The sequence below is a fragment of the Schistocerca piceifrons genome, chromosome 3, assembly GCF_021461385.2.
Source record: "Schistocerca piceifrons isolate TAMUIC-IGC-003096 chromosome 3, iqSchPice1.1, whole genome shotgun sequence".
In the NCBI taxonomy this organism is placed as follows: Eukaryota; Metazoa; Arthropoda; class Insecta; order Orthoptera; family Acrididae; genus Schistocerca; species Schistocerca piceifrons.
In genome coordinates, this window is record NC_060140.1 from 679,184,600 (window position 1) to 679,207,545 (window position 22,946).

Consider the following 22,946-nt stretch of genomic DNA (forward strand, 5'->3'; position numbering starts at 1 on the left):
ATTGGAAATTTAAAGATGCCTTATATGTGAAAGTCCGATTCCTTAAAGAATTAGGTGTTTACTGGTTTGTACTACCTAGGATGTCACGCTGAAATGTGTGGCGACATGTAACCACACTTTCGCAGCTCCCTCGCGGACCCATGTTTACCGGGACGGCTTTGTTAGCTTTATCGTATTTTTGTACCCGCGTCAGTTTTCGTTGTTAATTAAGAACCCCTAGTATGACAGGAATGACGGTGGATACAATATTTCCTCTGTTACACCTGTAACTCTGCCACCTTCTTACAGATAATTTACAATGCAGATGTATTCGTAGGTGTAGAAAAAAGCGATTTTCGACAAAGCAGTTGCAACCTATGCAAAGGCGTGAAATCTGGCACGCTGCTGAACACTCTCACAGGATGTTGAGTCGGCGTAGGCGGGAAAACGTGTGGTGAACGGCTGTGGCCGCCGATGGTGGCAGGGACTGCCCCGAAGAGAACGTCACAACGGCGACAGTAGCGCCGCCACCCCGAGGCGGACGCGCGTCGAAGCGGCCGACTGTGTTCGGCGCCGTCCTCGCGAACAGTGCGGTTCTGCCTCGTGCACCTGTCTGCCGTCTGTCCCGTGCCATCCTGTGAGCGAGCGCAGCGGCCGCCGACGCAGCCACAGCCGGAACCAGCAACAGGTGGGTACCCACCACCCGAGACGCCGCCGCAGGCGCCGCTCCAGCACGGCAGGTTGCTTACCGGTACTCGCCGATCGCAAACAATCGGCCACCGGAAGGTGGACGCGTTGGCAACTGTAAACTTGCTAGATACAAAGTGTTTACTCGCAGGTGTTGGCCATGTCCCGCTTATAGTGTGACCGCGCCGTCATCCCTCACCCAGTTGCGGTGATAGACTGACCTGTAGTGTAGCCCTAAGTCTAGGTCAAGTTGCAAAATTACGCTTTGGTTGCGAGTTGAACAGAACGAATGTGATTAAGAAATAAAGATTTTGGTAACAGATGGATGTGTTGCGTAGCCCGATGCCTACGTTCGTAGCAGATGAAATTTGCTCTAATTTAGTACACGTGATTTTGAGGAAAACTGAACTCTGCTTTGTGACTGGCTCAGCCATTGCTGATTTCATTAGAAATGTATCACAGCCACAATTCGCTCAAATTTTAATGAATTTCTTCTACGTAAATTCTTAAAACTACATGATAAACTAAGAATTGATGTATTACGTAATTGATAAATCTCCTACTAGTATTTTGGTGCATATTATGCACCTATACCGTACTTAAACTACGAAAACAAGGGAAGAGGTGGTCACTATTTAACTTTTACGTAGTGCTTTACAATTTTATCCGCACTCGAAAACTGAATCCAAAATTCTGTTTTGAATGTGGGCTACAGAACGTTTCCCAGCAGCCACTATTCCATCGTCTCCCGTAGCGACGTGTGACTTCCAATTTAACTAATATAACATCCTAGGATTTTTTCCACCACTATGTTTCGGGTCTGCTTTTTTTTTGTGTATTTGTGGCTCAGGGCTCTGAAATGGAATCATTATCGGTTTCGACTTATTACGATGTTGTCAGCATCAGGTCTGTTCAAAAAGGAAGAAAAAGTGGTAGCAAATTACTAGGAAACTAAATACTGTACAGAACTACACGTACCTGAATACATCTGTTAAATCGGTAATAAGACGAAATTGATAATTGTACTATTGTTTGACTGGCGACTAAAGAAAAAAAAGAAAAAAAATTCACTGTGTTTCGCTAAAGGCAGCATGCCTACTGAGTGTAAGATCATGGTTTGTTTTTATCATTTTACGGTGGTTGTATTTCACTTCACTATGACTTCATTCAAGGTTTAAGAGATTATAATATAAGATGATTAACCTGTAAGAAGGAAGAATATAAATCAGCACTTGGGTGTCGTGTATTTGACAGGTCGATGGAACCTCAAAGCGTTCACATGGACATTCTTGTCCAGATTTATGAACTCTTACAAAATATTGCATCATAGGTGTCTTCTGGTAAGAAATTCTACATACGTGGGAAGCGTTCAACGCAAACTCGATGACAAGCGGCATAGTTATCGTAACACATGTACACGACACTAGTGATTGCGAAACGCTTTTTAACGAATCCCGTTTAGAAATACCATTCCAGAAGTACTCTCAGTATGTTAAAATGTTGTTTATATAAATAGTTTTCTTTCGTTCTTTCAATTGTTTCGAGTTTTTAGTTAAAAAAAAATTCTTAGTACGCAGCGATGATGATGGCTACACTCAAGCTAATCCTTGACAGCGTTTACTCCGTCGCTCCGCACTCTCATACTTTTTCAAAACTTTTTTCACATGGTAAATATGTATTGATACAGGCCTTGTGGTAAACAATGGAACATTCAGATCGCCCAACTACCTAGCGCTTTTTGTTTCAAAACACTGTTCTTTACATTGAATTTGTGTTGTTATTCTGCAAATATGGACGATACATACATAAGTTACCATACTAACAAGAGTGGTGTAATTTTTTTTCTTCGTCATTTACTCACAGATTCGATTGCGACAATTCTGTCGTAAACACTCTAGAGTTTCTCAGACAATCTAAAATGAATTTGTAGTGAAGTTCATGTGTGTGAAGAATATGACGTTTCATTTTTAATGTTAATGATTGGAAACAGAACGTTCTAGTGGATAAAATGCGTACTTTGTTTATTGGAATACGGATGAGAATAAGGGTGTGCCTAGGAAGAAGTTAAGTATTAACGAAATCACGTGGTGGAAGAAAGACCCCCAAGAAATTAACCCAGCTGTGACATCAGAAAATAAATGGTGCGTAATAGTTAATTTTGTTTTGGAGTTCGTGTTTACTAAACTGGCCAAAAAAAAATTCGTCTTGGATCATCGATAGTGCCGAGAAACTTTTTTTTTTCTTTCGCACGACTATAGCGTGTTACTAAACGATGTGCTTTCTGTTAGTTAATGTGTTAAACGATAGTCATCTTATAAAAAGAATTGCCGATTTAATGTGTATTTAACTTTGATCACAAGCGTTACTAAAAAATAATGGTACCAGAGTGTAAGAATACATGCACATTATGCGTATTTGAAGTTAGACCACATAGGACAATAGCCTGATTTATGACTGCAATGAAGCTTTTGTGACAGACTACGGGCCGGAGTTCTGGGCGGTACGTAGTTAAGATACACATATAGCTTTCGTGTCTCTCACGATAGTGTGAAAAACTAATTCTATTAAAGTTACTTTGACTTCGCCAGCGTTAACATTAGCTCAGAATTTATTTATGTATCCTGTACATAATTTTTGTAACATTTTATGAAGTGGAACGTATAAATTAAACAAACCTTTATTTTTTGCCTAATTGCATACAAATAGTGAAGGGTATGTCATTAACTGCTACAGAACTCTGTGGGCTAGAGTATTATACGAAGAAGATATCACGGCTATGTTGTCAGAGAAGGAAGGGCATCGCCTGCTACAAACGCGGGCCCTCTAAATGCAGACGAAACATAAAACTGTAGTAGCATTCACTACAGTTTCACTGTTAGGAAACTAAAAATCGTAATTTATCCACAAGAAAAGATCGCCCGACAGCCGCTAGTGGTAGCTGTGCAAGAATACCTAAATTGCCTCTGTAGGCAGACAGGGATTACAAGTTTTATACGTACTGGAGAACCACATACACCGGAGAAAGTTCTGAATTGACAGACCCTGGAGGAGGAGATTTATTTACAAATTTCTAATAAAGTTTCAAGAAATGTTAACATCATTGGATTGAAGTGATCAAGACACTGTATTTAAAAAAAATAAAAATTGAAAAAAGGAATTGCGATCAAGACGGAAATAATTTTTTGTAATACAACTAGTTTCAATGTGGAATACGTGAGTTGCAGTCTGCTCTGTACATTCATGAGCCCCCACCAGTCTTCCACCCTCCAGAGTAGTGACGTAAGAGTAAGATAAATTTTCTCTTCCGTCGTGTCAATCGATGGTCCTGCGTTCACCCAGGAAACACCGTGATGCAATCACTGGCCATTAGCGCTGTGTACGTGCTGAGTACAGGGTCAGTATCCTTTTAAAGACCGCGCAGCGTAAGGTTTAAATTTCCATAGGATTCTGTTCTGATACGCAATGTTGTTAGTGTGGCGCGATGTGTATAACCGCAGAAAGTTACCTCATCTAGGAAGAGTGAAAAAAATAAAGATTAGATTAGCACTTTTTACGACATTACAAAATCACTGGGGGCGGGGGTTGACGAAAAAAGCAATAGAAAAGTTTATTCAGTAACTTTCTTTAGCATCCGCGCAGCAACTGCTTTCAGACATGCTTAGAGTCGTACGCAGTATACGATGCGAATCTAGATTTGGGTATCAGCGATATACAGTTTTAATTGGCAGGGAAGGTCTGTGGATACTACTTTGTTTTATTGAGCTGCATATTTCTTGTTAATAACTGCTTAAGACACATTCCGTGAATACTACTTCTGTTTTACTGAGTTGCATATTTATTTAGAATAACTGCTTGACACATTCGGCACAACTCAATGGTCGCCTGCCTCTATTATGCAAGTTTTTCTACATAAAGTAATAAGACATATTCGGTGAGTGCACTAGATTGAAATATAGGGTACCAAATGTGTACACATATTACAGAAAATAAACTGTGTTAGTATGATAGTAAATTACTGGAATATCGTGATTACTGGTGGCCTTATAAAGTCACCGTAGCCGCTTCGACCGCTCCTGATGGCGATCACCTGCTTCCAGGCACTTCAGATTATGGCGAACGGGCATATTTTGTCACTGACCTCACTACAATAACTGTATATGCGGTTTAAATTTTTTTCTTGAAGCTCTGTCGGAATAAAGTATTTGTGCGACCCGCGGTTCTCAGTTGTATTTTGTGATAGTAAGCGTCTAACATATAACAGCCGAATTAGACAAAACCGTGAACTAATGTTAGGAACTTCTTAAGAGCGTAATTTTCCTGCGTAGTAACAAACTTGGAGACAGTATTTTAAGATGTGCTTAACTGTAATTGATGTTCGTGTACTCGGACGTGAGCTAAGTAAAGTTGACCGCTTACCCCAAAGGCAGATGGTAAGCAATCGCGCCCACTGCAGTATTGAATGTGAGAAGGGGATTGTTCTTCCTGTTCCGACAACTCAGCTGTAGCGATTAGGTGCTGTGGTTTTAAATTTCAGATGGGAGTAACATGGGTTCGTGAACGCACATTCTAGACAAGTTAATCTTCAAATGCGTTGCGCAGTACTGCGTGTTATGGTGCATGCAATATAGTGTAGTGATTATCTGCACTGGTTGTTGTTGCAAATCACCATTCCAAATCCAACTACCAACATTTATATGTTGTTCAGTGTTTATCGTTTGTCGAAGGTTTTTGAAATACTTTAAGTTTTTATTTTCTGCAACATTAGATGTTTGTATAAATAGCGGTCTCTCCATCCAGGAAGTTAATTCTCTTCCAGCTGTACTTTGGTGTTAGTGAAGAGCGTGCTTTCAAGGCTAAGTGTTGCATTTCACTGGCAATCCTGCTATTGGATCTGGGCTTGACTGCGGTGTCAACGTGAAAAGGAATATGGAATTGAATTAAGGCTATTATAATAAATACAACGCCATGAGTAGACGAGAAATTACATTCAAAACATTTAATAAAAATTTGTGTGCTCGTCTCATGATGCATAGTCCATGTAAATATAAATACAGTTACTGGTATTAATCAGTTAATCATCCTCTCATGCAGCTAAAACAGCAGCACTTCGTCAGTCGATTACAGTGGCACCGCTGAGGTCGGCAGCAATCTGAAACAGAACAGTCGACATAGTGTTACAGATGATGCTAACTCTCAACGATCAGTGGCCATTTAGGCGCCAGCGACCATCTTGTCACGCCCTTACAGTAGGTAGTCTATTGAGGACTCAATTTATGTAGGTCACAGTTAATAATAAGATCGGTATGTATGTGGCAGCGGTTTCCGCACTGTAATGTCAGTATTGGCTCTTGAGCAAAAACTTTTGATGACCACTAGCATAAAACTTTCATTACTGTTCCAGACAGAACATTGCGAAAACTCAAGCGCAACTTCTCGTGTCAACCGGGGTCTTGGAAAATACTAAGATCTACACTGCACTGCCCCCTCCCCCCCCCCCCCCCCCCACACATTGCCACAACTCTCTTTGTAGATAAGTGCGTGGCGAGCACGGGACCCCGAGCTAGTGCGGCTCTTTCCTTTTGGGGCTGCATACCTTTCTTTTTCACATCCTTCCCCATCCCCCATCCTCCCTTCCCCTCACCTCCACCTCTTTCCTTCCCCTTCTCCCTCTTTGGGAGAATGTTTCGTGCCTATGTCCGGAGATGGACACTTGTAACTGTAAGACATAGTCTCTCTTCTTTGCTATCTATGCTAGAAAGTCTCTGTCCTACCTTTGTCCTTCTCTTTCCCTTGCCTCTTCTCTTTGCCCTCTTCTCTTTGCCCTCTTCTCTTTGCCCTCTTCTCTTTGCCCTCTTCTCTTTGCCCTCTTCTCTTTGCCCTCTTCTCTTTGCCCTCTTCTCTTTGCCCTCTTCTCTTTGCCCTCTTCTCTTTGCCCTCTTCTCTTTGCCCTCTTCTCTTTGCCCTCTTCTCTTTGCCCTCTTCTCTTTGCCCTCTTCTCTTTGCCCTCTTCTCTTTGCCCTCTTCTCTTTGCCCTCTTCTCTTTGCCCTCTTCTCTTTGCCCTCTTCTCTTTGCCCTCTTCTCTTTGCCCTCTTCTCTTTGCCCTCTTCTCTTTGCCCTCTTCTCTTTGCCCTCTTCTCTTTGCCCTCTTCTCTTTGCCCTCTTCTCTTTGCCCTCTTCTCTTTGCCCTCTTCTCTTTGCCCTCTCCTCTTTGCCCTCTCCTCTTTGCCCTCTCCTCTTTGCCCTCTCCTCTTTGCCCTCTCCTCTTTGCCCTCTCCTCTTTGCCCTCTCCTCTTTGCCCTCTCCTCTTTGCCCTCTCCTCTTTGCCCTCTCCTCTTTGCCCTCTCCTCTTTGCCCTCTCCTCTTTGCCCTCTCCTCTTTGCCCTCTCCTCTTTGCCCTCTCCTCTTTGCCCTCTCCTCTTTGCCCTCTCCTCTTTGCCCTCTCCTCTTTGCCCTCTCCTCTTTGCCCTCTCCTCTTTGCCCTCTCCTCTTTGCCCTCTCCTCTGTGCCCTCTCCTCTGTGCCCTCTCCTCTGTGCCCTCTTCTCTGTGCCCTCTTCTCTGCTGCGGCATTTGAGACCTCTGTTATTTCCTTTTCTTTGTTCCTCCCTTTCTCTTCCTTTCCTGCCTGTGCGTGTCTGAAGGCCTAGCTACACATTCCCATGCGTAGCCGGTGACGGGGTAACAAGAATTCCCCGACCCGCGTAGACAGGTAGGACACATACGTACCCCCTGGTAACGCCCAGGCCCAGGGAGGGGTGATTGTCCAAGCTGGTATCTTCCAAACGTACCAATTGGTCCCTCCGTCAGTTTCTCAGGAGGTGTGAACAATCACCTGAGGCGGGAGTGCCCGCAGAGAGCGCCCCCCCCCCCCCCCAAGTAAGGAGCACGCCATCGGAGACTCCAGTAATCATGGGGGATACTTCCGCAATGGTTTCCTCTATGTCTACAATTTCTGCTCACAAGCGAAAGTTAAATGAGTCTCAGCCATGGACAATTCTTCCATCAATGCCACAGTTCCTTGTTGTTCCTCAATCGGACGAAGGTCAAGACTTCTCCACAATCAACCCTTTCATTATTCAGAAAGGTGTCCCGATTGCGAAATGGCACCTTGTTAAAAACAGTCAGTGCCCTCCAGGCACAAAAATTGCTGCAAACTCCACTGCTACACATCTCCTACCCTATGCATTGCTATCGGTGTCAGCAGTTTAATCATACCAGCCAGTCGTGTTCCAATCTGGCCAAATGCGTTACATGTGGCTAGGATGCCCATGAGGGTGCTTGTCCACCTCCATCCACTCGTTGCAAAAACTGTACGGGCACCACGCTGTTTCCTCTATAGATTGCCCCATTTTCAAAGATGAACGACTTATTCAGGAAATCAGAATGAAGGAAAAGGTGTCTACATTTGCTGCTCGTATGTTATTTGTCAGTCGAAAGCCCACTGTGCCCCCAGCAGATAAATATAACACTGTCCTTGCATCTCCTCGGCCTACTAAGGAGGCAGCCACGCAGACTTGTGATATCACATTTAGTGCCTCAGTCGTCAGATCGGCCAGCGCGAAGATCACCCGTTCAACCTCCCCACTATCACCTGCTCGCTCTACGTCTCACCCTTCATCGGCTCCTGCTAAATCAGGAGCCCCAAAATCTGACACCCGAGCTTCCAAAACAGAGCCTACTCGCGAAGATTTTTTACGTACTCCGACTTCACAACCATGGATTCCTACCTCATCTCAACGTCCTGTTTCCAAGAAGGCTTATAAGAAACAGAATTACTCTCCTCCTCCGCCACGACGTATCTCATCTACAGCGCCACCTGGCGGTAACAGCCCTCGGCCGTGTTCCATGTAGCCAAGGCGCACTGCTGGCGGCCGATCAACTGGCTGATCACTGGTGGCAAGAGCTGCCCCCAAACAACCTATGGATCAAGATCTTTTGCCTTTGGCTGAATGCCATTCCACGCTGTCGGCCACCGGATCTCAGCAGTCGTTGAGAGCAACCATGGTAAGATTCTTCCCTTTTCTGTCCACCCTGTGTCAATTATCCATTGGAATATCCGCGGCATTAGAGCCAATTGGGATGAATTGTCGATCCTCTTACGGTTCTACTCCCTGGTCATCTTCTGTCTTCAGGAAACAAAGCTGCATCCCCATGATCGCTTTGTTTTCCCTCATTTCCAGTCAGTCCAGTTTGATCTTCCCTCTGTTGATGGCACTCCGGCACACAGGGCACTTAGGATTCTTCTCCATGATACTGTCTATTATCACCCAATCCCCTTAAACAGTTCCTTCCAAGCTGTCGCTGCCATCTTTTCCTTTCTGAATATACCTTCTCTCTTTGTACTGTATACATTACATCGTCCACACCAATGGCAAGAGCTGATTTCCTTCATCTTCTTGGTCAGCTCCCGCCCCCCCCCCCCCCCCCCCACATTTACTGGTTGTGGACTTCAATGCCCACCAACTGCTTTGGGGATCTCCGCGCCCTTGTCCACGAGGCTTTCTATTGATTGACCTCTTCCACCAAGCGGATCTTTTTTGCCTCAACACTGGGGAACCTACATTTTTGTCTGCCTCCACGACAAATTTCTCTCATTTGGACCTTTCGGTTGGTTCTGTTCAGCTAGCTCGGCGTTTTGAATGATTCGCTCTTGCTGATACACACTCGAGTGACCATTTTCCATGTATCCTTCGATTGCAGCCACACCTGCCATCTATGCGCCCGAGACGCTGGAAGTTTGCCCAAGCCGATTGGACACTGTTTTCCTTTCTAGCGACATTCGATGACCGTCACTTTACTAGCGGCGACGATCAGCTCACTCATGTTACAGAAGTTATTCTTAGAGCCCCGGAACGTTCAATACTTCGCACCTCCGATTTGCTCCGGCGCCCCCCAGTTCCTTGGTGGAACGAGGCGTGCCGTGACGCAATACGCGGGCGGAGACGTGCTCGCGTGTTTTCCGCCACCATCCTACTTTGGCCAACTGTATCCGCTATAAGCAGTTACGTGCACGATGCCGTCGCGTATCCGCGATAGCAAGAAGGCAAGCTGGGACTTGTTTACTAGCTCTTTTATCACCTTCACTCCCTCCTCAGAAGTTTGGAGTCGAATTCGACGGTTATCTGGCGCGCCTAGTTTCTCCCCGATCTCTGGGTTCACTGTCGCGCATGATACCTTAGTGGACCCAATTGCAATTTCTAACTCATTGGGTCAATACTTTGCTGAGATTTCGAGCTCTTCAAATTACCCGCAAACCTTTCTCCCGAAGAAACGGGCAGCGGAAGTGCGACCTGTTGCTTTCTCCTCTCAAAATAGCGAAAGCTATAATACCGTTTTCTCTATGCGGGAAGTCCAACACGCAATCTGTTCTTCTCGCTCTTCCGCCCCAGGACCGGATGGTGTCCACATCCAAATATTGCTGTATTTATCATATCATAGTCTGTGTTACCTCCTTCGCCTTATAATCGAATTTGGGCCGACAGCTGGAAGCTATCGTCGTTCCTGTTGCGAAACCTAGAAAGGACAAACATCTCCCATCTAGCTATGCCCCATATCTCTCACGAGTAGTGTATGTAAGGTTTTGGAGCGTTTTGCGAATTGCCGTTTAGCCTGGTGGCTGGAGTCCCGAAGCCTTTTAACACCTGCCGAATGCTGTTTTCGAAAGCATCCTTCTGCAGTTGACCATCTTGTTGCTCTCTCCACTTATATAATGAAAAATTTTCTCAGGAAACGCCAAACGGTAGCAATATTTTTTGACCTGGAGAGAGCCGTATATCTGTTGGAAGACCGGCATTCTCCGCACACTGTTCTCTTGGGGCTTTCGATGTCGGTTACCCCTTTTTATTCGTGGTTTATGACAGAGCGCACATTTAAAGTGCAGATGAACACTACTCTCTCCCGTACTTTCTCCCAAGAGAGTGGGGTGCCCCAGGGCTCCGTGCTAAGTGTTGTACTGTTTGCCATCGCCATAAATCCAATTATGGATTGTCTCCTTCCTGATGTCTTGGGCTCCCTCTTTGTGGACGATTTTGCAATATACTACAGCTCTCAACGGACCAGCCTTCTTGAACGACGTCTTCAAGGATGTCACGATCGCCTCCACTCTTGGAGCATCGAAACCGGCTTCTGCTTTTCTCCCAGTAAGACCGTCTGTGTAAATTTTTGGCGTCGTACAGTGTTTCCTCCGCCTTCCCTACATCTAGGCCCTGTCGACCTTCCGTTCGCGGACGTCGCTAAATTCTTGGGACTTATGTATGACAGAAAACTGTACTGGTCCTCCTACGTTTCCTATCTTTCGGCTCGCTGTCTGCGATCCCTCAACACCCTCCGTGTCCTGAATGGTACCTCCTGGGGTGCGGACCGAGTGGTCCTTCTCCGCCTCTATCACGCCTTAGTGCGCTCGAAATTGGACTATGGAAGCACAGTTTACTCCTTTGCTCGGCCGTCTATTCTTCTGCATCCACCACCGTGGATTGCGTTTAGTGTCTGGAGCTTTTTACACCAGCCCCGAGGAAAGCCTTTATGCTGAACCTCCGCTGTCCAATCGGCGAGCTATCCTTCTGAATCATTACGCTAGCCATCTGTCATCCATGCCTGCTAATCCGGCCCACGACCTTTTCTTGGACGCCTCCTTGGTTTTAACGTATACAGGCCGTCCTTCTCTACCGCCACCGGGAGTCTGCTTCCGTCAACTGCTACTTTCTCATTTCTTCCACTTTCCTAAGACTTTTTTGACGACTGGGGGTGCAGCACCACCTCTGCTTCTCCCCAGGACCTGCCTGCTCCGTGGCCTTTTTTAAGCTTCCCAAGGATGGTACCCCTTCTCTCGTTTATCGTTGGGCATTTGCTGCTCTATGCGCACAAATGAAGGACGCCACATTTATTTACACTGATGGCTCAAAAACATCATTTGGTGTTGGGAGTGCCTACATTGACGACACCCCTAATAAATTTCGGCTTCCTGACCAGTGTTCGGTTTTTACTGCGGAGCTTTACGCTGTTCTCCAGGCTGTCCAATACATCCGTCGCCACCAGTGGATGCAGTATATTATATGCTCAGATTCATCCAGCTCTCTCCTCATCAGCCTCCAAGCCCTTTACCCTGTGCACCGTCTAATCCACCGGATTCAGGACTGCCTCCATTTGCTCCACTTGCGGGGCGTCTCTGTGGCGTTCCTCTGGATCCCAGGACACGTTGGTATCTGTGGAAATGAGGCGGACGATAGAGCGGCCAAGGCTGCAGTCTCTCTTCTTCGGCCAGCTATTCGCACGATTCCCTTCGCCGATCTGCGGAGCGTTTTATGTCGTCGTGTTGTTCTTTTATGGGGCGCGCACATTGGTTTACACTTCCTGATAATAAATTGCGGGACGTGAAAGCTCTTCCCCGTGCTTGGACCTCTTCCTTCCGAACTGGTCGCCAGGAGGAGGTAATTTTAACTAGACCCCGGCTAGGGCACTGTCTTTTTAGCCATCGACATCTTTTCAGTGGCGATCCCTGTCGCCTGATATATCTTCCATTTTAGCAGATGACACGCGCTCAGCCGATCGCGTCCTCGAGGTAATCAGTGTCAGTGGGATGACGTCGGTCATTTCAAGCTCTTTTTGGAGAAAACAATCCCCCACTTCTATAGTGGTTTTCTAAGCTTTCCTTCTGTTTTTTAGTTTCCCCACTTTTTGAGTTTCACTCCCATTGCTGCTGATTTCCATTTCGTTTTTTTACCCTTCTGTAAGCCACAGAACGGGCGCTAATGACCGTAGCAGCATTGCGCCCTAAAACCGCAACAAAAAAATCTACACTGATCAACCGGAACATTATGACCTACTATCTACATAAATCCGTTCAGGTGACAGCAGCGTCATCTAGCGAGGAATGACTGCTTGTCAGACTCATGCGCGGTGCATGTAGTAAGCGGGTTGAACGTGTGTAGGATGGGATGGTGCGATCTGAGTTTTACCGAGGGCAGATTGTGATGGACTGGAGACTTGGCACGAGCTTTCCGGAAACTGCACTAATTGCCGAGTGCTCCAGCAGTGCTGTGATGAGTGTCTTCAACAAGTGGCGAAACCTAGGTGAAGCCACGTCCAAACGTCGTGGACTGTGCCCCCCCCCCCCCTCCCCTCTACTGATGTCGGAGGCTGGGCAGGACAGGCAGCGACCTTCGGCCGAAGTAACATTTAACATCAGACTGTAAAGCTGGGCAGAGTGCAAATGTGTTCGAACACATAGTGCACCAAACACTCTTAACCATGGGCCTCTGGAGCCAATGGCCCATGCATGCGCCAGTGTTAACATTACGACATCGGAAACTACGACTGAAATGAGCACGTGACCATCGGCACTGGACGCTGGCACAATGGCAGAGCGTTGCGGCGTCTGATGAATCCCTGTGTCTCATCATTGCGATGGGAGGGTGCAAATCCATAATCTTCCAGGGCAACAGCTCCTTGACACCTGTACTGCAGGATGGAGACAAGCTGGCGGTGGCTCCATTATGCTCTGTGAAACATTCATGTGGGCATCCTTGAGTCCAGTTGAGCTCGAGCAAGACACCATGACCTTCAAGAAATACTGTACACTGGTTGCAGACCAAAGCCAGGATTGCGATGGAGTGGTTCGAGGAACACAGTGGCGAGTCCCCAATTGATGTGCTGGTCCCCCAACTCGCCATATCTGAACCCGGTCGAATACATCTGGGATGTGATTGAATTTATGGGAATTAGGTGACTTGTGCCAACTCCCTCCAAGCGACCTACCAAGACCTCACTGCTTCTATGGCACGACGCGTCGCCGCTGTTGTCCGTGCCAAAGATGGGCATGTTTTGGCTGGTCAGTGTATGTTAACACCTCAACTGTAATGTCGTGGTACGGAGTCTACAGGCAGTGCTCCATCCAGTTAAAAGCAAAACTATGCGTCCCCACAAAATCTATTTACTGTTCCCTCGTAAGGAACGGTCCGATTGAACACCCAGATGACAGTCCTAAACAGAAAACAAATTCTCATCAGCTGAGTTTTTTTTAAGATCTTGGTTATCTACACAAAGATGCGGCACACACCTACACAGTACTTGTTGAGGAAGCTATCGACTTTCTCTTACATACATAGTCTCAAACAATTTTGGCTCTGTCCTAGTCTCCCAGAAAATAATCAAAAATAGTTGCAATCCACAGTTCTGAGTAAGATTTCAGAGAGTCAAATACCGCAATTGGAAATCCCTTCCAGATATCCCCAATTAGAACCGCCCCCCCCCCCTTCCCCCGTTCTGTCCCACTACCATTTTTTTTAAAAAACTTTCGTTTCATTGTGGGTGGTTTTTAATGCTTTTGGAACGCGCCTGGCATTTTTAAATGTGTGTGGCTAGAGATGAGGAGACGTGGTGAAACCTGATTTCACTTGAATGGTGGATGTGTTGAGGATACCCTAATATATATATATATATATATATATATATATATATATATATATATATATATATACTCCTGGAAATTGAAATAACAACACCGTGAATTCATTGTCCCAGGAAGGGGAAACTTTATTGACACATTCCTGGGGTCAGATACATCACATGATCACACTGACAGAACCACAGGCACATAGACACAGGCAACAGAGCATGCACAATGTCGGCACTAGTACAGTGTATATCCACCTTTCGCAGCAATGCAGGCTGCTATTCTCCCATGGAGACGGTCGTAGAGATGCTGGATGTAGTCCTGTGGAACGGCTTGCCATGCCATTTCCACCTGGCGCCTCGGTTGGACCAGCGTTCGTGCTGGACGTGCAGACCGCGTGAGACGACGCTTCATCCAGTCCCAAACATGCTCAATGGGGGACAGATCCGGAGATCTTGCTCGCCAGGGTAGTTGACTTACACCTTCTAGAGCACGTTGGGTGGCACGGGATACATGCGGACGTGCATTGTCCTGTTGGAACAGCAAGTTCCCTTGCCGGTCTAGGAATGGTAGAACGATGGGTTCGATGACGGTTTGGATGTACCGTGCACTATTCAGTGTCCCCTCGACGATCACCAGTGGTGTACGGCCAGTGTAGGAGATCGCTCCCCACACCATGATGCCGGGTGTTGGCCCTGTGTGCCTCGGTCGTATGCAGTCCTGATTGTGGCGCTCACCTGCACGGCGCCAAACACGCATACGACCATCATTGGCACCAAGGCAGAAGCGACTCTCATCGCTGAAGACGACACGTCTCCATTCGTCCCTCCATTCACGCCTGTCGCGACACCACTGGAGGCGGGCTGCACGATGTTGGAGCGTGAGCGGAAGACGGCCTAACGGTGTGCGGGACCGTAGCCCAGCTTCATGGAGACGGTTGCGAATGGTCCTCGCCGATACCCCAGGAGCAACAGTGTCCCTAATTTGCTGGGAAGTGGCGGTGCGGTCCCCTACGGCATTGCGTAGGATCCTACGGTCTTGGCGTGCATCCGTGCGTCGCTGCGGTCCGGTCCTAGGTCGACGGGCACGTGCACCTTCCGCCGACCACTGGCGACAACATCGATGTACTGTGGAGACCTCACGCCCCACGTGTTGAGCAATTCGGCGGTACGTCCACCCGGCCTCCCGCATGCCCACTATACGCCCTCGCTCAAAGTCCGTCAACTGCACATACGGTTCACGTCCACGCCGTCGCGACATGCTACCAGTGTTAAAGACTGCGATGGAGCTCCGTATGCCACGGCAAACTGGCTGACACTGACGGCGGCGGTGCACAAATGCTGCGCAGCTAGCGCCATTCGACGGCCAACACCGCGGTTCCTGGTGTGTCCGCTGTGCCGTGCGTGTGATCATTGCTTGTACAGCCCTCTCGCAGTGTCCGGAGCAAGTATGGTGGGTCTGACACACCGGTGTCAATGTGTTCTTTTTTCCATTTCCAGGAGTGTATATATATGTCATTAGGAGAATTTTCTCTGGTGTTTCAGAAGATAATTGCAGTTTCGTTTTCGTAATATGTAGCTGGATATCCCAAACAAAAAAGTCTTTCATGCGACGACTTGTGACGACGGAAGGTGTCGGTTTGTTTGCCGTTGCAGAAAAAAATGATTTTTAAAGCGGAATTTTACGTACCCATTAGATAAAGCGGTCCCAGATTAGCCTAGAGTGACATTCATGTTATTGGTATGTACGAAGAATGCCTAAGTTTTTTGTAACATGGATATCTGAGGTTCAGAGGGGGGGGGGGGGGGAGATCGGTGCGGTGAACCCACTTGTATTAAAATAGTCTACTGATGAAAAGTTAAAACTTTCAAAAACGTTTATGTATTTTAATTAAAGCAGTCATTAATAAATGTGGGTAATAGTTAAAAATCTTACAATGAGTCAATAAAAATTGGGATATTAAAATACGAAATAAGTATGCTTTGATATATTACACAAATTACTTTGAGTTATCAACTTCAAAGCAGGAGATACACTTCCCAGTTCTTTCTGAATGTGTGTTACGTACAAGACACTGTCCTCAATGTTTTGATTAACTGGGGTAGTTGTGGTTCTGCTTCTTTGTTTCAGGTTCTTTTACTTAGAAATGGTACAGCGATCTTTCCCTTCAGGACGCAGATCTACCTTTCTCGTCTCTTCTTTGATTTTCTTTTGCAGAATATATTTAATTGACGGAACAATTAGGTTAGTAATTCTTTCTGCTACCAGTGGTTTCACTAGTTCCAACCTAACTTGCAGAAGAAAAAGTTTCCGTTTTTTATGTTTCTTCTCATTCTATTTTGGATGTTGCTGGATACATTGATAGCGCAGATATTGGAGAGAGACTAAAATACTGACAGAGCCCATCTTTCCGTTCCTCTTAGCAGCTGTACATAGGAAGCATTTGATCAATGGTACCAATTCCACCTTTAGTGGCATTGTAATATGCATTTATTTAGGTTTTATTCTTCTCTCTTCCTTCAGTGTCTTTATCTTATTGCATTGTTGATATATGAGCAAGTTTACTGGGTTTTGTTTTACTATGTAAGATACCAAAGTAACTAATGGCCTACCTGTTGTTCAATCTATGAACAAGAACATTGATAATATAGCTCCCGATCTGATGTATTCTTCATTATGTCTGAAATGTAGTTCCTGTTTGACAGAAGATATCCTTCTGCACAAACTTTGTAGTCCTGGTACTCTCCGCCTATGTGTTGTATCGGTTCATAGTACATTTCGACCAGTATTTTCACAGCCACTGCCAGACGTTTCACAACAGCTTCTAAACCTCGTTCTTCCTGTACTTTACCTGCATAGGGCGCCACATTCATCGCGTCTGGCATCATGCATACAGGAATGCTGTTATAGCTCAGTTTCTCCTTCATATATACTCTAAGCAAGATGAGCATCTCATGAACGGTGAGGCGCAATCCTGTTTTATACAGTAATAATTTTGTCATTGGACCTAATGATTTCAATACGTTCCTTGAAACGCTCTCTTGCCATAATAGCCTTGTAAACAGGCCGACGAGTCAGGTGTGACCAGATATCGTGTACACTGAGGAATTGTCCTTATTTGCCCCCACAAGTATCTTTATTCCTATAAAGCCACACAACTATTTATCATTAGTTGAAGTAACATTGATCCTAACTGCCTCTTCATTTGAATTTTTTACTGTAACATCCATAATGACAGGTGTAACAAGTAACTTCAAGGCTTCTCCAGGAGAACGGTAAACACCGGCTGGAGTTACTCTTGCCCCCTCCCTTACTATGTTTGCAAGAGACCTCCTAGGTATTCTCGGCTCTGTGATTACGTACTTTCTTCCAGACTTGGCCACAGTCACATCCTGATGGTCACTACCTGAAGCCACATTATCTTCATCTTCTCTAACATCCACATCACTTTCACGATTTGACTCGTACTCCGTAACACCTTCATCTTCACTTTAACCCCCTGAGTTAGAATCATCTGACATTTCATTCAGAATTCTTTCTAATGATGATTCACGTATTCTGACATATTTCTGAATCTCGATGTAAACAGCAGGGAACTAAACTAACTCACTGGGAGTATAAAAGACAAACAATTGCTGAATATCAACAACAATCGCTTTCTCTGAAAATAAAATGATTGTTCAGAATATCAAGAATCCCACTGAACAAGCAAAATAGACTTGCACTGTTATGGACGTGGGAATAAAAAAGGTCACATAGAAAAATTTTCTGTAGCATAGAAACGTAAGGGGGAGGGGCGGTATTGAACCCAAATTATAAGTTTCACCTTTTGTTGATTTCAAAGGAGCAGCTCTCTATAAAATTTAAGATCTCAGGCAATAGTCAATAAACAGTAACGCAAAGGGAAAAATGTTGTATGACCTTCATGTGGTCAGAGACTAAGGAACACACATAGTTATGGTTCAACGAACCCACACACCCCCCTCCCCCACCTTCCTTCCTCCCTCACCTCTCCCCCTCCCCCCTGCCTCCCTTCCCCCCTCCTTCCTCACCGTTCCCCCTTTCCCCTGCCACCCTTCGCTCTTCCCTCCTCCCCCGCTTAGGCGTCATAGGGTTAACAGGGACAGTAAACACGAAGAATAGCCAGTACTACCGCAGCGACAGCAACGCCCTGACGTGCAATACCTCACGAATTCCTCTCCAGTGCCAACCCCTCTACTGCTGCCCCTAGTGCCACAGAAGTTAATCTCTGATGTCTTAACGTATGCCCGATCATCCTTATCCTTTCTTCTTGTCAGTGTTTGCAATATATTAGTTTCCTCGCCGATTCTCCTCATCGGTCCATCCAATTCATTCATCCTGTGTTACTGTTCCCGTTAATGTACATCGATAAAACGACTATCGCAATACTCTAAAATGGGACTGCTCTATCTAATGGGCGCGTAAAAACCCGCTTTAGAAATCATTTTGTTTCTAATGGGAAACAAACGGACGTTTTCCGTAAACGGTCATCGCAGGAAAGGCGTGATAAGCAGTATTTGTTTTAGCTCAATAATGATACTAATAATAATAATAATAATAATAATAATAATAATAATAATAATAGAAGAAAAGATGAAAAGAAGCAGAAATTACAAGCATTGGCCAAACGACTTAGAAGATACAAAAAAAGTGAAAATAGAAGGAAACAAAACCGAACATTCAACACAAACCAAAAGAAATTTTACCGGACAATAGATAACACACACATTAAAATAGACAATCCACCAAACATAACAGACATGGAACACTTCTGGAGCAACATATGGTCAAACCCGGTACAACATAACAGGCATGCACGGTGGATACAAGCAGAAACAGATATGTACAAGATGATACCACAAATGCCTGAAGTGATAATTTTACAACATGAAGTCACCCAAGCAATTAATTCTATTCACAATTGGAAAGCCCCTGGAAAAGATAAAATAGCAAATTTCTGGCTAAAGAAATTCACCTCAACACATTCACATCTAACTAAATTATTTAACAGTTACATTGCAGACTCATACACATTCCCTGATACACTTACACATGGAATAACTTACCTGAAACCTAAAGATCAAGCAGACACAGGAAATCCAGCTAAATATCGCCCCATAACATGCCTACCAACAATATACAAAATATTAACTTCAGTCATTACACAGAAATTAATGACACTTACAACACAGAACAAAATTATAAATGAAGAACAAAAAGGCTGTTGCAAAGGAGCGCGAGGATGTAAAGAGCAACTGATAATAGATGCAGAGGTGACATATCAAGCTACAACTACACAAAGGTCGCTACACTATGCATACATTGATTACCAAAAAGCTTTTGATAGTGTACCCCTCATGGTTACTACAAATATTGGAAATATACAAAGTAGATCCTAAATTGATACAGTTCCTAAACATAGTAATGAAAAATTGGAAAACCACACTTAATATCCAAACAAATTCAAATAATATCACATCACAGCCAATACAGATTAAGCGTGGAATATACCAAGGAGACTCATTAAGTCCTTTCTGGTTCTGCCTTGCTCTGGACCCACTATCCAACATGCTAAATATTACAAATTATGGATACAATATTACTCGAACATACCCACACAAAATCACACATCTGCTAGACATGGATGATCTAAAACTACTGGCAGCAACAAATCAACAACTCAACCAATTACTAAAGATAACAGAAGTATTCAGCAATGATATAAATACGGCTTTTGGAACAGACAAATGTAAGAAAAATAGCATAGTCAAGGGAAAACACACTAAACAAGAAGATTACATATTGGATAACCACAGCGACTGCATAGAAGCGATGGAAAAAACAGATGCCTATAAATATCTAGGATACAGACAAAAAATAGGAATAGATAATACAAATATTAAAGAAGAACTAAAAGAAAAATATAGACAAAGACTAACAAAAATACTGAAAACAGAATTGACAGCAAGAAACAAACAAAAGCTATAAATATGCTATACCAATATTGACCTACTCATTTGGGGTAGTGAAATGGAGTAACACAGACCTAGAAGCACTCAATACACTTACACGATCACAATGCCACAAATATAGAATACATCACATACATTCAGCAGCAGAAAGATTCACATTAAGCAGAAAGGAAGGAGGAAGGGGATTTATCGACATAAAAAACCTAAATTATGGACAGGTAGACAATTTAAGAAAATTCTTTCTAGAACGAGCAGAAACTAGCAAAATACACAAAGCAATCACTCATATAAATACATCGGCTACACCACTACAATTTCATTACCACTTCTACAACCCTTTGGATCACATAACATCAACAGATACGAAGAAAGTAAATTGGAAAAAGAAAACACTACATGGCAAGCACCCGTATCATCTAACACAGCCGCACATCGATCAAGACGCATTCAACACATGGCTAAGAAAAGGCAATATATACAGTGAGACGGAAGTATTCATGATTGCAATACAGGATCAAACAATAAACACTAGATATTACAGCAAGCATATTATTAAAGATCCCAATACCACAACAGATAAATGCAGACTTTGCAAACAACAAATAGAAACAGCAGATCGCATCACAAGTGGATGTACAATACTAACAAATACAGAATACCCCAGAAGACATGACAATGTAGCAAAAATAATACATCAACAGCTTGCCTTACAACATAAACTTATAAAACAACATGTTCCCACATAAAAGTATGCACCACAAAATGTACTGGAGAACGATGAATACAAATTATACTGGAACAGAACCATTATAACAGATAAAACAACACCACATAACAAACCTGACATCATACTCACCAATAAAAAGAAAAAATTAACACAACTAATCGAAATATCCATACCCAATACAACAAATATACAAAAGAAAACAGGAGAAAAAATTGAAAAATACATCCAACTGGCTGAGGAAGTCAAGGACATGTGGCATCAGGATAAAGTTGACATTATACCAATTATACTATCAACTACAGGAGTCATACCACCCAATATCCACCAGTACATCAATGCAATACAGCTACATCCAAACTTATATATACAACTACAGAAATCTGTAATTATTGACACTTGTTCAATTACCCGAAAGTTCCTAAATGCAATGTAACTGTTGTGACGTAACAAGACTGTTACGCCACACGGTAGTAGCCAAAAGAAAGGCAGGCACGCGTACACACACACGCCGACGGGCGTGAAGTCTGGAACATGAGAACTTATTAATGAATAAGAAGAAAAGTATGTAGATGCTTTGTACTTATCTTTTATTTCTCTTGAATACTCGTAAGCTATAGGCACTGATACAAATGGCTCCTTGCTAGTTCGTAGCCATTAACTTCTGATGGCTATTCTGTCTCTCGGCTAATGAGAGAGAAAGGCTTCATACAACTGGGCGATAGCTAGGTTCGCGTACAACTGGTCGGTAGCTAGGCTCTCGTACAACTGGGGTCGAGTCCACTCTCGTATCACGAGACCTGCCTTGGTGGTGGCGCTAGGTCTGCGATCACAGTGGCGACACGCGGGTCCGACATGTACTACATGGACCGCGGCCGATTTAAGTTACCACCTAACAAGTGTGGTGTCTGGCTGTGACACCACATTCCTCCCCCGCAAATCGGCGAACGGTCGTGAGATAAGGCTTCCGCCCGCCGTGGGGAGGACCACATGTTGACGTATGCGAGGAGGTGGGGAGCCTAACAACAGGCGAGGCTGTGCCACCCGCACCCGGCCATCCGGTCCGAGGGGAGCTAGGAAACGCCTGCAAAACTAGTCCAGGGTGCACGTCAACATGCGGTGTATGCGCCCGTAAAGAAACATGAGGGGCCGAATTGTCGACCTCCATTGCGGCGGGGTAGCCGACGCGCGATGACGTCATGTGGTCCGGAGCGGGCTGGAGTTCCATGGCGGAGGACAGCTGGTCACGGGAAGCGATCGGCGGCGCGTGACCCTGGGAGGCGCCTGGCGGCTGCAACGAAGCGTCGAATGCGGTCGGCGGCGGCGGCGGCTGCTGCTGCTGCTGCCGCTGCGGCGGCGGCGGCGCGTCGCCATGGGGCAAAATGGAAGGCATCGTCGGTAACACCTGGGGATGAGGCGAGCCAGTAGATGGGTCCCCAGGGCGCTGACCGGACGGCACCGTCGCTGAAAGCAGACGGGGAGCGGCAGAACCCGAGCGACGACAGAGGCGCAGCTGATTGAGATGCCGACGCACCTCACCAGAGGCCCCCAAAACCAAATACATCGCGCGGCCGAGGCAGCGAAGAATGCGCCCTGCGAGCCAACGCCGTGAACCTCGATAGTTGCGATAAAATACAACGTCGCCTGGAGCAAAAGCAGGAGTCTGCCGCTGCGCAGGAACCTGATGCGGCGGATGCAACAAAGACATCAAGGTGCGATGAGGACGACCGTGGAGCAACTCAGCCGGCGAGCGACCATCTCGGGGCTGAGAGCGATACGAAGACAAAAAGAGCAACAATGCGTCCTCCCGAGAATGCGACTCTTTCAATTTCAACATCTGTGACTTGAAAGTCCGGACCAATCGTTCAGCGGCACCGTTGGACTGAGGCGAAAACGGCGCGGATGTCAGATGTTGAATACCATTGGCCTGGCAGAAAGACTGGAATTCTGCGGACATGAATTGTGGGCCATTGTCGGAAACAATAGTCTGCGGAAGACCTTCAATGCAAAAGATAGCAGACAACGCTTGGATGGTGGCGGAGGACGTCGTGGAAGACATCCGGACAACAAAAGGAAAATTACTGAAGGCGTCGACCAGAACCAACCATCGAGCATTCCAGAATGGGCCAGCAAAATCAATGTGCAAGCGTTGCCAAGGGGAAGTGGCTTTTGGC

At 45.3% G+C, this 22,946-nt stretch overlaps 1 protein-coding gene across 1 annotated transcript in view; it reads left to right on the plus strand.

Moving 5' to 3' along the window:
- Window positions 1–533: 533 nt before the first annotated feature.
- The window catches only part of LOC124787862 (cationic amino acid transporter 2), a 437,092-nt gene continuing 414,679 nt past the window's right edge, over window positions 534–22,946 (plus strand). Inside the window, exon 1 of the mRNA XM_047254825.1 lies at window positions 534–667. The gene's annotated coding sequence lies outside the window, so the exon portion shown is untranslated. The remainder of the gene's footprint in view (window positions 668–22,946) is intronic.